The sequence below is a fragment of the Pongo pygmaeus genome, chromosome 1 (genome assembly GCF_028885625.2).
Source record: "Pongo pygmaeus isolate AG05252 chromosome 1, NHGRI_mPonPyg2-v2.0_pri, whole genome shotgun sequence".
Classification (NCBI taxonomy): Eukaryota; Metazoa; Chordata; class Mammalia; order Primates; family Hominidae; genus Pongo; species Pongo pygmaeus.
This window is the reverse complement of record NC_072373.2, coordinates 123,617,638-123,633,188: the sequence shown is the minus strand read 5'-3', so window position 1 is coordinate 123,633,188 and position 15,551 is coordinate 123,617,638.

Genomic DNA, 15,551 nt, shown 5'->3' with positions numbered 1-15,551 from the left:
TGCTGAAAACATGGCTGATCTTTTTTGTTAAAGTCAGGAAAACTTTTATTTTGAGCTATTTATAGCTTTTGACAATTGAGTAAGGTATACCTTTGTGAACAAAATTTGGAGCATATTTGTTTCTCTGCCTGGTTTCTTCAGAATTTGGAAACTATATGTGAATATTCTTAACTATGGCAACATAGTTATTTGCATAAGTGTAATAAGAATCCATTTTCTGGGCAGGGTGCAGTGGCTCATGCCTGTAATCCCAGCACTTTGGGAGGCCAAGATGGGCAGATCACAAGGTCAGGAGATCGAGACCATCCTGGCTAACACTGTGAAACCTCATCTCTACTAAAAATACAAAAAATTAGCCAGGTGTGGTGGCAGGTGCCTGTAGTCCCAGCTACTCGGGAGGCTGAGGCAGGAGAATGATGTGAACCCAGGAGGTGGAGCTTGCAGTGAGCCGAGATCATGCCACTGCACTCCAGCCTGGGTGACAGAACGAGACTCCATCTCAAAAAAGAAAAAAAAAAAAAAAAGAATCCATTTTCTTTTGCAACAGGATGCAATTGGAGAAACTGGTTGTTTTACCAAAGTTTTGCCTCAAAGAGTGTGCTTCCTTTTAAGGTATCAAGCTTAACTTGCAGAACCAATATAAGGTCCTTGGGGAAACTGGCCCCATAGCCTGTGTACACCATTCCCACACCCCACCTGGTTCCTAACCTTTGGTGTGTAAAGAATGTCACTTTCTAACAGGCCCTGGAACCCCAAGTTATCCTGGGACTTTGAGAAGAGAGGAATTTATTCAACTCATAGGTATTTGAGGGGAAAAACTCATTGCAGGGCTAGGCTTTAAAAGGTCTTACCTGAGGTTCCTTTCAGAACAGAGTTCCATCAGAGCCAATTTAAAAAGCCTATATAAAATAATTATTCTTGTTTCACTTTATGCAAATAATCAGGCTAAATATAAGACTAAAATTTAATATTCTGCAAACAAGTCAGTCCTATCATGATTTGTTTTTAACAAACACGAGGACTGGAGAGAGAAAAATTATACTTCAAAACTTATTATGCACTTGCCATTAAATTCTAGTCTCAAAGTATTTCTCTGCATTTTAGGCTAACCCTGCTCATTTCTATGAACCAACCAGTGATCTCTGGTTGCAGCTCAGAAAAAACAAAATGGATGGGTAATGTAAAACTCTGGGCCGGGCACAGTGGCTCACACTTGTAATCCCAGCACTTTGGGAGGCTGAGGTGGGTGGATCACGAAGTCAGGAGATTGAGACCATCCTGGCTAACATGGTGAAACCCCGTCTCTCCTAAAAATACAAAAAAAATTAGCCGCGAATGGTGGCAGGTGCCTGTAGTCTCAGCTATTTGGGAGGCTGTGGCAGGACAATGGCATGAACCCAGGAGGCAGAGCTTGCAGTGAACCGAGATTGCGCCACTGCACTCCAGCCTGGGCGACAGAGTGAGACTCTGTTTCAAAAGAAATAAACGAACAAACAAACAAAAAACAACTCTTGGTCAATACTGTAGTTCTGGGCAATTATCCTGCAAATCCTGCCAGGTGATGGGGTAAATAGGGTGCCTATACGCGAAGATTTCTTTTTTGAGAAAATAAGAACAAGAGAGCTTACCAAAACCAACCCCCTTGCACCAAGTCTTAGCAGGCATAACCATAGCCACCAGTTATCTGGACATGTCAGCAGCCTCAAGATTTTTGAGCTGTCCTTACCCCCTTGTTTCATTTTGATATATGTGTTCTAATAACCCAGTTTGTCTCTTCTTGCCTTCGGGCCATCAAACTCCAAATCATCATGCAAATGGAGCTTCAGACAATAGCTCCCTTTCACTGGGAACCCTCAGGTAGGCCTCTGAGAGAAGATCTGACTGCTGCTTTCACCAAAACAATGTCCCCTGTCAGCATGAAGCAATTAAGACGGTCATCATTCCTATTCTAACGGCAGTTAGATGTACCTCTTCATAGTGGAGATCGATGGAATCAACAACTTATTTAGAGTGGCTGCTGTGAAGACACCAGCTGCAGAATGGGAGTGGGGCAGGAACCACTGGGGCAGGAGCTGCATGCTCCCAGGCACAGCTGCAGCCACTCAGCCACAGCTCTGGATCCTGGAATCCCTGTGATCTCATGGGCTCAGCATGCTCCCCCTCCTCCTGCATGCTCAGTAGTGCCTGCTTTCACTCCTTGGCCTCTCTGTGCTCCTGGCACTCTCTCCAGTGCAGAACAAAGTAGTAGCCAAGCCCAGGTTCTGTCATGACCTGGCTGGGTGTGCACATGCTTGGGGTAGTGCTGACCACTACAGCCCCCTGCTGCCTTGACCCCCTCTGGGCTTTGGGGACTGATGAGCATGGGAGGTTGGCCAGAGAGGGGGCTGAGGGCCACTCAGCATGGGTCTCCAGGCACCCCTCAGTATGAACAGCCTGGACACTGCGGATGGCATGTTGATTACAGGAGGAAGACAGGTTCCCGGGCAGAAAGGGGCAGGTCCCTGATAAAACCCCACCTTCAAGCCAGGAACAGCCAGAAGCCTGTGGGCCAGGCTTCTCGTTCTGGGTAGAGTCCATGGCCTGAAGTGAAAAGTTATGGTGCTTTTTCCAGGCCTGCCCATGGACCGATCAGCATGTACTTCCTCCCTTCTGAGCCCATAAAAACCCTGTTACTCAGCCAGACTCACACAAACCTCAGGACAACCAGCTGTGGGAAGGTGCTACCCACTTCAGGTTTCTTCAACTTGTTGGAATGACTTGCCTGTGGGGAAGGAGCTACCCACTACAGGTTCATCACTGCTGAGAGCTGGACATTCATCAAGATGACCTGCCTGTGGGAAGGAGTTACCCACTTTGGGTCTCCTGAGAGCTAGTCTATCACTCAGTGAAGCTGCTGTCTACCTTTCTCACCCTCTCGTGGTCTACATACCTCATTCATCCTGGACATGGGACAAGAACTTGGGACCCACTGAATGGCAGGACTGAAAGAGATGTAACACAAACAGGGCTGAAACAAGATCCCAACTTGCCACACTGTGGGTGATGAGAAGGAGAGAAGGGCTGTGACCCTTTGGGGACCCCAGTCCTAGGGGATCCCAGAGCCAAGGCTGTGACATCCTCTTTAGGGCTCTATAGTTTCTGGCATCTCCAGGCTTTCAGGCATGACTGTGTTCCCTGGTGCCCACAGCAGAAGCTGCTTGTGTTACCCATGATCCAGCCACAGCCTCACATGGAGTCAGTGCCTGTACTAGTGCTTGGAGCTGCCCACACCACCTGAAACACATGGCTGTGCACAGTGGCTGGACCCCACACCCACTCACATACCCCTCACCGCTCTGTGCCTGGCTCATCCTTGGCAGGTGTTGGATCCAGGCCAGTAGTGTGAGCTGAGCACCGTGGGCTGGGTCAAGTAGGTGGAATGAGCCCAGAGAGCCTGAGCAAAACTCAGGCAAAGATGCCACTGCTACATAGGTTTCCAGGTGAAAAATTGATGCTCTAAGCATCCCATGACACAAGACCATCAAAATAATTAACTAGCTAAATTTACCTTTGTATTACAAATGATTGAAGTATGAATGAATGCCTGGTCTATCATGGAGAATGCAGAGGGGGATGACAGAATACCCTGAGTCGAATTGCTGCAATGATTACTGAAATAAATTCATGTTACCACATTTTCAGGTAGTTGTTGATTAAATTGAATAATATGTGTAGGGTGACTCATGTATGAATTGGCACCTAGAAATTCTGTGTATAGTAGAAAAGTGTTTTTTTATAAGAAATATAAAAGCCATTCATTTCTGAAATGGTACAAATATTTTGTTTTATGAAATCTGAGAAAGTGATCTCGATATTCTATTTGCATAATGAAACATAAAAGAGATTCCAACTCTGAAGAGCTGATAATTAATTTGGTTCTTGTCTTTCTGGAAGTGTAGAAAGCAAGGAGTTTATAATACAATATTTAATTAACTTGCATTTTATTTCTGCTTTTTCTCAAGTTTAAGTCATATCTGTAAATTTTCTTGAAACTGTATAAAAAGTATTATTTTGCAACTTATAGAAAACTTTGTGTAGTTCTCTTTGTGTAGGAAATCTAATTTCTCAAGGAAAAACAAATAGCCCTTGTACTACATTTTTTAAATATCATATACTTTAAACACTGATACACAAAATGATTACATACATTGAAAAAATATTTTTTTCTATGTCTCCAGATGATGAGTAGGGAGTTAAATGCAATAATGCTTTTTGACATCATATATTTACTTTATGACAAAAATTTATACTTTTACATAAATATGTATGCATGTGTCTTGTAGTTAATGCCAAAAGAAATTCACAATATTACCACTTTTTCAAATTGGTGTTGATTAACTGATTAGCTTGAAGAATATATTTAGGGTGATAAATATATGTGTAAATTAGTGTATTTAAAATGACCCCTAAATAAAGAATTCATTTTAAGTAACCTGAAATCTAAAGCAGAAGTTAGATGAATATTATATTTTAAAATATATTTTCTCCAATAAATAAATAAAAAGAGGCTTTGATTCAAGATAAACAAAAAGCATATATGATGTACATTCTCAAGTGCCATGGTCTACATTCTCAACTTTATCTTTCCAGTAATAGTATTAAGATATACACTTTTTAATATTTTACATTGACATTGCTTATCAATTGGCAGCAGATTATGAATTCAGAGTCATTTATATTAATGCTATTGGCAGTTTAGTACATATTAATAGGAATAGTTTAGATAAATTGTGGTTATGGAATAATTACTAACTTTACGTTTTTTCCTTCAATCCTGAATTTTTTGCAAATTTGGCATAATTTAAAAATCACACATATGACACCCACACTTGCACTGTAATAGTTAAGAGAAGTGATTACGTAGCATAGTATATTCCAAATTATGTTCCTCAGAAAACACGTTAACAGATGCTACAGGTTAAATTGTGCCCTCACAAAAATATACATCTTAAAGCCCTATACTTTGGAAACCCAGAATATGACTTTGTTTGGAAATAAGTTATTTATAAATATAATCAGGCAAAAATGAGGGCATTAGAGTGAGCCATTTTCCAACACGACTGATGTCACTTTTTTAAAAAAAGGAAATTTGAAAATATATGAAGAAAGAGACAAACATTGGAGTTATGCTGCCACCAACCAAGGAACATCTGGGGCTACAAAAAGCTGGAAGAGGGAAGGATGGACCTTTCTCTACAAGTTTCAGAAGGAGCACGGCCCAGTTCACACCTTGATTTCAGATTTCTAGCCTTCAGAACTGTGAGACAATATATTTCTGTTGTTGAAAGCCACTCCATTTGTGGTATTTTGTTATGGCCCTGGAAAATTAATACAATAGATATTAAGGTGAGAAAAATAGTTTCATTGTCAAAATAATTTCTCCACCGCAAGTTCACACTTTTAAATGCAGCTAAATAAAAATGAAGAACATCTCAGCGACTTTACTATATTAATGGCTATTTTGATGCTCCTAGAGGAGAACTGTAACATAAAATATTTTCATTTCTTAATTAGTTTTTGTTTGTTAGTTTTTGTTTTTTTAGATACAGGGCATTGTCTTGTTGCCCCAGATGGAAGGTAATGGTGCAGTCATGTGCAATCACACCTCACTGCAGCCTCAACTTTCTGGGATCCAGTGATCCTCCTGCCTCAGCCTCCCATGTAGCTGGGTACACAGATTTGCACCACAGCACCAGGCTAATACAAAAATATTGTTAGTGGAACAAAACATCTTCCATACTGGTCATGTCACATAACTACTACTCAGTGGAAGCTAATTTGGGAAATGCAGAATGTCAAAATTAAAATAATTACCATAATACCTAGAAAATTTAAAGCAGCTTCTTATTTTCCTCCAGGCAAAGAGTCAATATACCTTTTGATTCTGTTTTATTTTTTGACCTTAAAATAAATTTTTACTAAAAGCTCTTTAAATGCCAGTTGTGCTCTTGAGGATGAATCTCAGCTTGTGAATTTTTTGTAACAAGCAGTTCACAAAACCAGATGTTCAGATTGTTAAGAACAGCTGTAAAAACATAATACTACATTCGTTTCAAGAATTCTCCTGCTAGGTAAACATAAAACAATAACAAATGCAACAATGCAGATAGCTGGTCAGACAAGTTTCATAATAAACATGAATTTCTCCTTGAATTTTTTCTGGAATGAGCAAGACAGCCATGATTATGTATTTGAAACACTGAAACTTAGTTAAAAATTGTAATTGCTTAAAAAATTTGTACTTATGCCTTCATAATTCATTGAACACTAATGTGCATCACTAGATATTCAAATTTAAGCAGCATTCTAGGTTTATTTTGTCGTTTACATTGTTGGCTCTGTCAGATGTGTTACTTCTTTATCAAATCCATTTCCTCTTCTAACTAGACAGGTGGCTAATGTAGCCATCTGATTGAGTGCTAGCTCATGGAATATGACTGGAAAATTTGAAAACCAATTCAAGGATAAGCCCTTAAAAGGGTTCCCAGAATGCTCTTATAATGAACACAACTCCCAAGATGATTTTGAAAACTGTATATGAAAATGGTTGATTCGTGCTGTAGGAGTCAGAATCTTTGAATCATCATTTAAGGAAGAACTGTTGACACAAAACACATGTATCAAACTACTACTTACGCAAAGTTAATCTGCTAACAACTTAGGTATATCTAGTGTAGCAGCTGATGTTACCTTATCTAAAACGTTTGTCATTTTTTTCTTGACAAATTGAGGCCTACTTAAAATTTTGAGTTTTGTTTGTGAATTCACTTTTCAAAAATTCGTTTAATAAAACTTATTGAACACTTACCATGAGCCAGATAAATGCCTGTACATAAAGCAATAAACAAAAGACAAAAAAGTAATCCTAAAGTTTTCACTGATTCACAGGTGTTTGTCAGATATGTTCCAGTGATAGAACAAGGAAAATAAGTATAAAAACATACGGTGATTAACGGCTATAAAATATACTAGAAAAAATAAAATAATTCGCAATAGAGACAATATATTGGGAGGAAATATAGTTTCAAATAGATTGACCATGGAAAGTCTCCTTGAAAACATGGAGTTGGGGGGAAACCATTTGAATATCTTGAGCACAAATTTTTGTAAAAAATTAATACCAGGGGCAAAGTTCCCAAGGAGAGTGAATGTCTGATACGTTCAATGATTAACACAGGTGTATGGAGAGGAGAAACAGTAAGTTATCGTGACAGCAGTTAAGAAATGAGAGGAAGAAAATGAAGTGGAAACATTCCAGGAACCCATAGGCCATTGTAGGTTTAGGGCCATGGCTTGTACTCTGAAGAAAATAGAGAACAATAAGAATATTTGAAAAGAAAAATTCATATATATACTATCTGACAATATTAAATATATTGACTGCTTTGCTGACGTTAATGCCAATAGGGTAAGCATATAAGAGGGGAAGCCACTTGTATATTATATATGAATCTAGTGAAATGTTCAAGCAGGAGATGTTGGTGACTTAGGCCATAATCTTAACAGTGGTTTAATAGTCAAATTCTGGTTATATTTTTAAGGTGAAAAGAATAAGATTTTCTTATATTTCAGATATGGTATAGGCAAAAAAGGGAGTCCTATATAACTACAAAAATTTGCCTGAGTAATTGAATGATGGACTTGCCATTTTCTAAATAAATCAAACTTACGGAAAGTCAAATTTGATGGAAGATTGTGAGTTTTCTGTCATTTATAAGACATCCCAATGGTAGAGTTAGAAGTCATTTGGAAACAGGAATTGCTGTTCAGAGGAAAAGTTGGAGCTGGAGATATAAATGTGCAAGATTTTAGTGCATAGAGATATTTAAAAACATGTGATTGAGGCATGGGCAGCAAGTTTTAAGTGCAAAATTAGGAGGCTAAGGTGTAGTCAATATACCTGGAATATTTGACACCTAGAGTGGATAATTTTTTTAGCACTCATTTCTTTACAGGACAAAATTATTTTTAGTATGAATTATGAAATGAAGAAAAAAATAATTATGGCCAGACATTGAAAGTACAGACAGATAATTTTTTATTTTGTTAAATGTAAAATATATGTTACGGGTTGAATTGTATTCCTCATCTCCATCTGACACACAATATATATTGAGTCCTAACCCCCAGTTCCTCAGAATGTGACATTTTTCAGAGATACAGTCTCTACAGAGTTAATCAAGTTAGAATGAGTTCATTATAGTGGGCCATAATTCAATGTAACTGGTGTTGTTATAAAATGAGGAGATTTGATAAAAGAGATGTATACATATTGAGGGTAGATAATGTGAAAAGCCCAGAGAGAGGACAGCCACCAAAAGCCAAAAAAAAAAAAAAAAAAAAAAATTCTGGAATAGATCCTTCCCTCATAATCCTCAGAAGGATCCCACTTTGTTGACACCTTAATTTCGGACTTTCAGCTTCCAGAACTGTCAGACAATACATATCTGTTTTTTAAGCCAGCCAATTTCAACAAAAAATAAAATATATAAATAATTTCATAGTGCAAATAAAGAAATTAGTATGTTGTCACACTAATCTGTAATAAAATTGCAGTTTTTAATCTCCTCATTATTTTTAAAACAAACAACAGCTAAAACAATACTAAATTGCCACTTAAAAATATAATTCCAATTCAATAGAATATTTCGTGTATGCCCTACAGCATACAGCAAACAAAAACATTACACATTGCAGTTCACTCTGTATTTATTTGTGTATTCCATAAATAAAAAATCCAAGTTTAACACAGAATGACAGAATTGAACTAAGTCGTAATCTGTCCATCTTTATAGTCCCTGGTGCATCACTCTTATTTGAACCAATTGTTCAAGTGCGGGATCCACAGGGATTGGAGACACAAACCACTTTGGAAAGGAGCTTAAACAATTGCAAATTGTCACAAACATACTCTGAGAAGGAGAGCTTCCAGCTGATTCTGTGTGGATCAAAGGCTAAAAAAGTGCTACCATGAAGATTAAATATAAATTGTTAAAATTTTACAGCAACTACAATTCCTGAAAAAAAAACATAACAAAAAGGCATATTTTCCCCTAAGAAATAGTATTGTCAGCTAATGGTGACAATAAAACAAAGCATTTTAGTAAGTCATGTTATCATTTTCCACTTCTCTATAGACAATGAATAAACTTTCTGACCGCACTTGGGGCAAACACCCTACTCTTGGAAACAATAGGTGATGTGTTATGAAAGTCAAATGTAGGTTATTTTAAAGAGGAGATAGCAGTCAACTATTCTCATGAGTCCTGCTGATGGTTACTTAAAATGAGCTCCAAGGTGAGCTCCGAGAATTAACAACTGTAGCTGACAACGATGATGTTATTGATGGCCTTGATTCGGGCAGGTTAAGCTGATGGGGTGTCGAGGAAAGTTTGACCAAAGACGTTCAAGAGAGTGCAAAGAAAAGGAATTGCCTCTGTAAGCATCAGCAACTTCTGAGGAGTACTTATAGAGGGAAGAAAATAAATTAATAGAAAGAGAAAATGTAGAGTGGGGAAATCATTTTTTAAAATAAGAGAAAGAGCATGTTTCCATGTCTGTGAGAAGTCATTCATTAGGGAAACATAAAGAAAGAGGAATAAATACAACAGGAGAAAAAGAATGAGCAAAATGATAGATTAATTGGTTGGTCTCTTGGACAATGGAGTGGATTGAGTTAGCAGGGCTGGATTTAACAAAAGTGGGCTTTTACCAATAGAGGTAATTAGATAAAAGATGTAGGGTTTTCAGGCTGTGTTCTTGAAAAGTGGACGTAAGGGGAGTAGAGACAAGGAAAAAGTAGTAGAATCTACAAATAAGTGAATGGTGTACACATTTAGACTTGTTTAAAATATTTTTATAAACTTCAAGTTTAAAATAGTGATGGAGGTAAATCTCTTATAAATTAGAGAACACATAGAAATAAAAGTATGTAGTTTATTTCCTGTAGCAACCGTTTTATGTGGGAAAAAGTTACTATTAAAATTATGAAATGAAGTCAATTTTAAATTATGGAGGAAAAGCTTATTCTCTTTTTAAGAAGCATTCAAAAGCAAATTCCATTAATGTATTTATTTATTTATATATTAATTAATTAATTAATTAATATAAGCCTGCTGCATTTTAGCAAGTATGCTATACATTGGAGACAAAAAGACAATTGAGACACTGTTATGACATGTATGACTAAATAATTAGTCTTACATTTCAAGTAAAAGGTGCTAGGATAACAGACTACACTAGGTGGTATGAGAGCACAAAGAAGAGACATCTGAATTTATCAGATTATAGCGTTTAAAGAAGGACTTCTGGAAAAACTGAAGTGTGGTCCAGTTGAGAAGGCAAAGAAGGATGAGAATGTCCCAGGAAGAGGAACAGCATGGGTAAATCCATGATGGTGTGAAAGCATATGGTAAACATGGAGAACAACTTCAGGGTGAATGGTGGGAGGGACCCCACAGGTGAACAATAGGTCAAGAAGCTAGCCAGCAGAGAGATGTCTCAGACACCATTATGCACAAATTAGAGAAATCACTTTGCACCTTGAAATTATGGATAATGTTTATGCATTTCTTATCTACTGTTACATGGGCCAATACATACGAGAAAGATAAGAAATTATTTCTTCTGAAGGAAGTATCATAATCTTCATTTAGTAGATCAAAAATAAAACCTAATGAATGCCAAAACATACATATTTTTTCTGAAATTGCAACCAACAAATAGATTATTACTTTAAAAATACAATGAGGCTACATACTTTTTTTCATGGAGATTGTAAAGCTTATGAATTTATTGCTAAGGGGATGTAAAATAACCTTCACATTCCTTGATTTCACTGATGAAAGGTCAGGATCTGTCAGCGTAATTCTCCATCCAGCTGAGAAAGGCAGAATTAAACATTCCTAATATGTAGGAAATAAAGGCAATGTCCTGATTTTACCTGCTAGCAGCCAAAGTCCTTCAGTAGATTGGTGTTTGTCTTCTCTTGGGAAATCACCGAATGCAACTGCCCTCATCAATGTTCCTTTCCTGCTCCTCTTTCCTACTGCCATGGCTTAGTGACAGGCCTCCTGAAAGATGGTAATGTAACCGGACTGCTACAGAATTAGAGTCCAGGCTGTTTCAGGAAAGCAATGTATTTAGTTAGATGTCCTGCCTGCTGCAGTAAAATAACTTAGAAACAAAACACTGATGTTATAGGAAACACTCAAAATTGATAGGCCAAAAAGCCAAGATGTTATAACTTTGCTAACATAGTATTCTTTCATTAAAAAGAAAAGAATATGAAAATATTGTTAATATTTCTTTAAAATGAAATATACGATGACTCTAATAATTTATCTTATATAAGTTGTTGCAATGTATATTTTGGTCTTTTAAAATTGATATTATTTTTACTGTAATAATCAGTACAATACTAGGTAAAATGCACAAGGTATAATGGAACAAAAAAAGCACCCTGAAAACAACCCTGACTTTTAAGAACATGAACTTATTAAAAGGTTATGAGTTCAACGAATGAGAATCTGAAATGCTAAATTGCTCCTGATGACTAATTTTATTCATATGCATGCTTCAACCATAAATCATGCTCATTGGATATTAAAAATAAAGAAAGAAAGAAAGAAAGAAAGACACTTTAGAATGAATTCCACTTTGTTCTCTTTGGTTTTGTTTCAAATCTGTATGGAAGTCCTGGAAAACAGTGTCTGATCATTTGTCTGTCCACATTCATGCATCTGAAACTCAAACCCTGGGAATGACTAAAAAGTCTCTCCCTCTGAAAATATTTCATAGGTAAATGATGTATATGAGAAAGTAAAGACAATAGACTGGGTCACCTTATACCTTTAAATACTTCTCAATTCTCATACATTCACTCTGTAGACTCAGTGCTTGCATTTCCTATGTGTATCTTTTTTTTTTTTTCCTTTTGTCAGTACTTGGAGAATTACCCTGAGGATCTCTCAGGAAGTTAGAAATGTAAATATAAGTTGAAAATATATGCATCCTCTAAAGTTATACTGTAAAAAGAATACGTTAATATCTAAGAAAAGTTTTCCTTAAGAAGCTATCTCTCAGGCTTATGAAAATTGACCATATACTTGTTGGATTTACATAACTCATGTAAAAAACAGTAGGGAAAATGGGAGAGTTTGGGCAAGTTGATCAACTTTGGACCTACAGAAGGAGAGTAAATAAAGTAAAAGTTGAAAGTGCTCAACCAAGGCCTGTGGGGGTGTGGGGCAGGGGGCGGGCAGGAGCCAAAGCTGACGGAAAGAACAGACTAGAGGCTCCATTGCTGATGGTATGGCTCTGAGTGGTGTCGTAACATGGGAGGCTGCGAGCATTTTGAGTATTTCCAGTATGGTTGATTAGGTCAATCCAAAGTTAAATAGTTTACAGGGCTGCCTGATTTAATTTAATTTGTTCTGATAATATTCTGACCAAGAAATCTTCTGATTATGCTATATTTCTACATTGATTTAATTCAGTATTTTCATCTATGTGACACATTTATTTAAGACATCTATATAACACATTTATTTAAGATATAAATGCATACAACTTCTGGTTTTATCTATTATTCTCTTGGAAACACCTGAAATGAGTCTATTTCAGCAAGACAATTGTCACTGAATTTCCAAAGTTGAAAGGTAGACCGTGCGTAAGATAAATAACTTCTGTGATAGGATACCTAACATAAAGTAAAATATGGGCTAAAATAAGTAATCAAGGTAAATAATCTGAATTATAAGTACTCTTTGTAACGTTATCCCAGGTTTCTCAGCAACAACTTCACTGTGTAGGAATCCAGGTATTAAATTTGTATTTAAATGGATTGCCTTCAAATCTCATTCAAAAAATGAGGTTTTATGATTATATGGACAGAGAGTAAAAATAAGTTATTTTAGTTATGAAAATTTCATTAGAAAATTATCAATAAAAGAAAAATATATTTCACAAGAAGTAAAAGATTTTCAACTATCACCAACCAATTGCCCATATAAGATCTTTCTAATAATATTGATGATCAATTAATTCAAAATTTTAACATTTGCATATTTTTGGTTTAGATGAATTGTGCAACAGACCACACCGATCAATTAATACTTTGGGCATGTCCTTTTTTCAAAGGATTTTCAAATTCATAAATAAATGCCAATTCCATTTGTAGCCTAAGAAATTGAATTTATATCATAGAAAATTTTTAAATTACTTAACATCTCTCAAAGAAAAGATTCCTGCTAGATTATATTATGTTCCAAATTTCTTGGAATTCTGAAACAGACAATGTTTCTCTTTCTGCTTTATTGGATTATATCATATATATTTAAAATATTTGTCTTCAATTTTCTGAAGTAAAGAGTATAAAGGGTATCAGGAATAAATTTCTTAAAAGTTTTTGGAATATACATGCAAATGCTATGAACATTAACAGTTTTTGGAACCACTGAAAGAAAAAAAAATTAATGATCTTTTGTCTGTTGCAAATGTTTACTGGCTGAATTGTGACGAGTCTTACAAAGACTCTACTGTTATTTCAAAGTCAAGATTATTCATGAAACAAAATAAATGCTTACCAATTATTCAATAATCAAAAACAAAAAGTGACAGTATGGTTGATGTTTTCTCACTGACATCACACTGCTTATCAATGAAAAAATTTGAAGCACCAATGAAAATGAAAGGAAAAATTTATTGTGACCAAGTTAAATAGGTTAAGTTGTGTAAAATAAGAGAAAGTGTTGAAACTGAAGCGGTACATATACAGAAGTGAGTCTGCATTTTTCTATCATGAGCCAACATTCAAAAGTTGTTTTTTTTTTTTTTTTTTTTTAATAATCCACAGAGTCATAGTCTTTGCCTAAAAAAGAGAAGAAAAATCTGAAAGGAGCTTTTTAGATATTAATAAAGTTATAATTACTCTTCAATTCAGGCAATGTTCGTTTCAATTTGATGAAACTAACACTAAGCAAACAAAATAACTAAAGAAGTTGTGCAATTTAAACATCTGTAGATTTTAATGAATATGCTTTTATTTGAAAACCAAATTATAAAGAAACATTGTTTTCTATCAAATGCAGATTTGAAAAACATTATTTTGGTACTTGATACACTTTTTTTTCTTTTTTTTTTTGAGACAGAGTATTGCTCTGTCGCCCAGGCTGGAGTGCAGTGGCCAGATCATTGCTCACTGCAAGCTCCGTCTCCCGGGTTCACGACATTCTCCTGCCTGGCGCCCGCCACCACGCCCGGCTAATTATTTTTTATTTTTATATATACATTTTTTTAGTAGAGATGGGGTTTCACCGTGTTTTGATCTCCTGACCTCGTGATCCGCCCGCCTTGGCCTGGCAAAGTGCTGGGATTACAGGCGTGAGCCACCGCGCCCGGCCACACATTTTTAAAGAAAGATAATTTTGAAAAACCACGGTTAGATGAAGCTACTTGAACTCTACATTTTATGATATCTATAGCTAGATGTCATATTTGCAATGAAAATTCAGAGCCTAAATTGAGATATGCTGTAAGCACAAAATAAACATTAAATTTTGAAAACTTTATAATGAAAAACACAAGGTAATATGCTCAATAATTTTTATGATGTTGAAATAATAATCATTTGTATATATTGTAATAAATAATGTTAATAAAGTTAATTTTACTTATTTTTGTTTTTACTTTTTACATGTGGCTACTAGAAAAAAATTAAATTGTATGAATGATTTACATTAAAATTCTATTAGACAGAACTGATATACTATTGTTTTAAACCAATTGTGTAAATTGTATATAATGCAGCCAAATTTTTGGCATTTTTGCAGTTTTTATCTCCAAATAGATTATGAACTCATGAAAGTCAGGGATTCACTTCTCCATAAAACTGTACATAATTTGCATATTCAAAAAATCTTTGTTGAACTGATTCGGATAATGGATGTGGCTATCAGCAGTAGGAAGAGGGTCAAATTTAATTTTTGATGGAAAACTTTTACCTCTACCAAATATAGACAATGTCGGGGTGCCAAACATTTAATGGTTCCATTGCCTTTGTACATCAAACAAATATTTATCACAGGTTACTATTTTCCAAATGTTGAATATATTTAAATATTTTTCATTCATAATATCATCCCTCAATAAATGTTTCTGTAGTAGAGGAAAGCGACAAATTATCAGGTAGATATAATACTGTTTGATAAATAATTTTAAGAGTATGAAAAAGGCACTGTTGACTCACTCACACACACATGCACAAATGAAATCTAATTATTCTGAGCATAATTAATTGAGAACCCTGGGAACGCCTGATTTAAAGGGAAACAGAGGAAAATAAATCTATCGAGAAGACAAATAAGTAATGGTGTATGAGGATTGAAGAAAACCAGATGGTGTAAAGAAAGCCGAGTGAAGAAAGTGTTTAAGTGAGAACTGACAAGTTATACATGGATGAAGCTAGGACAAGTATAAGAATTACAATATTCTCAATAAAATTAATAGCAATG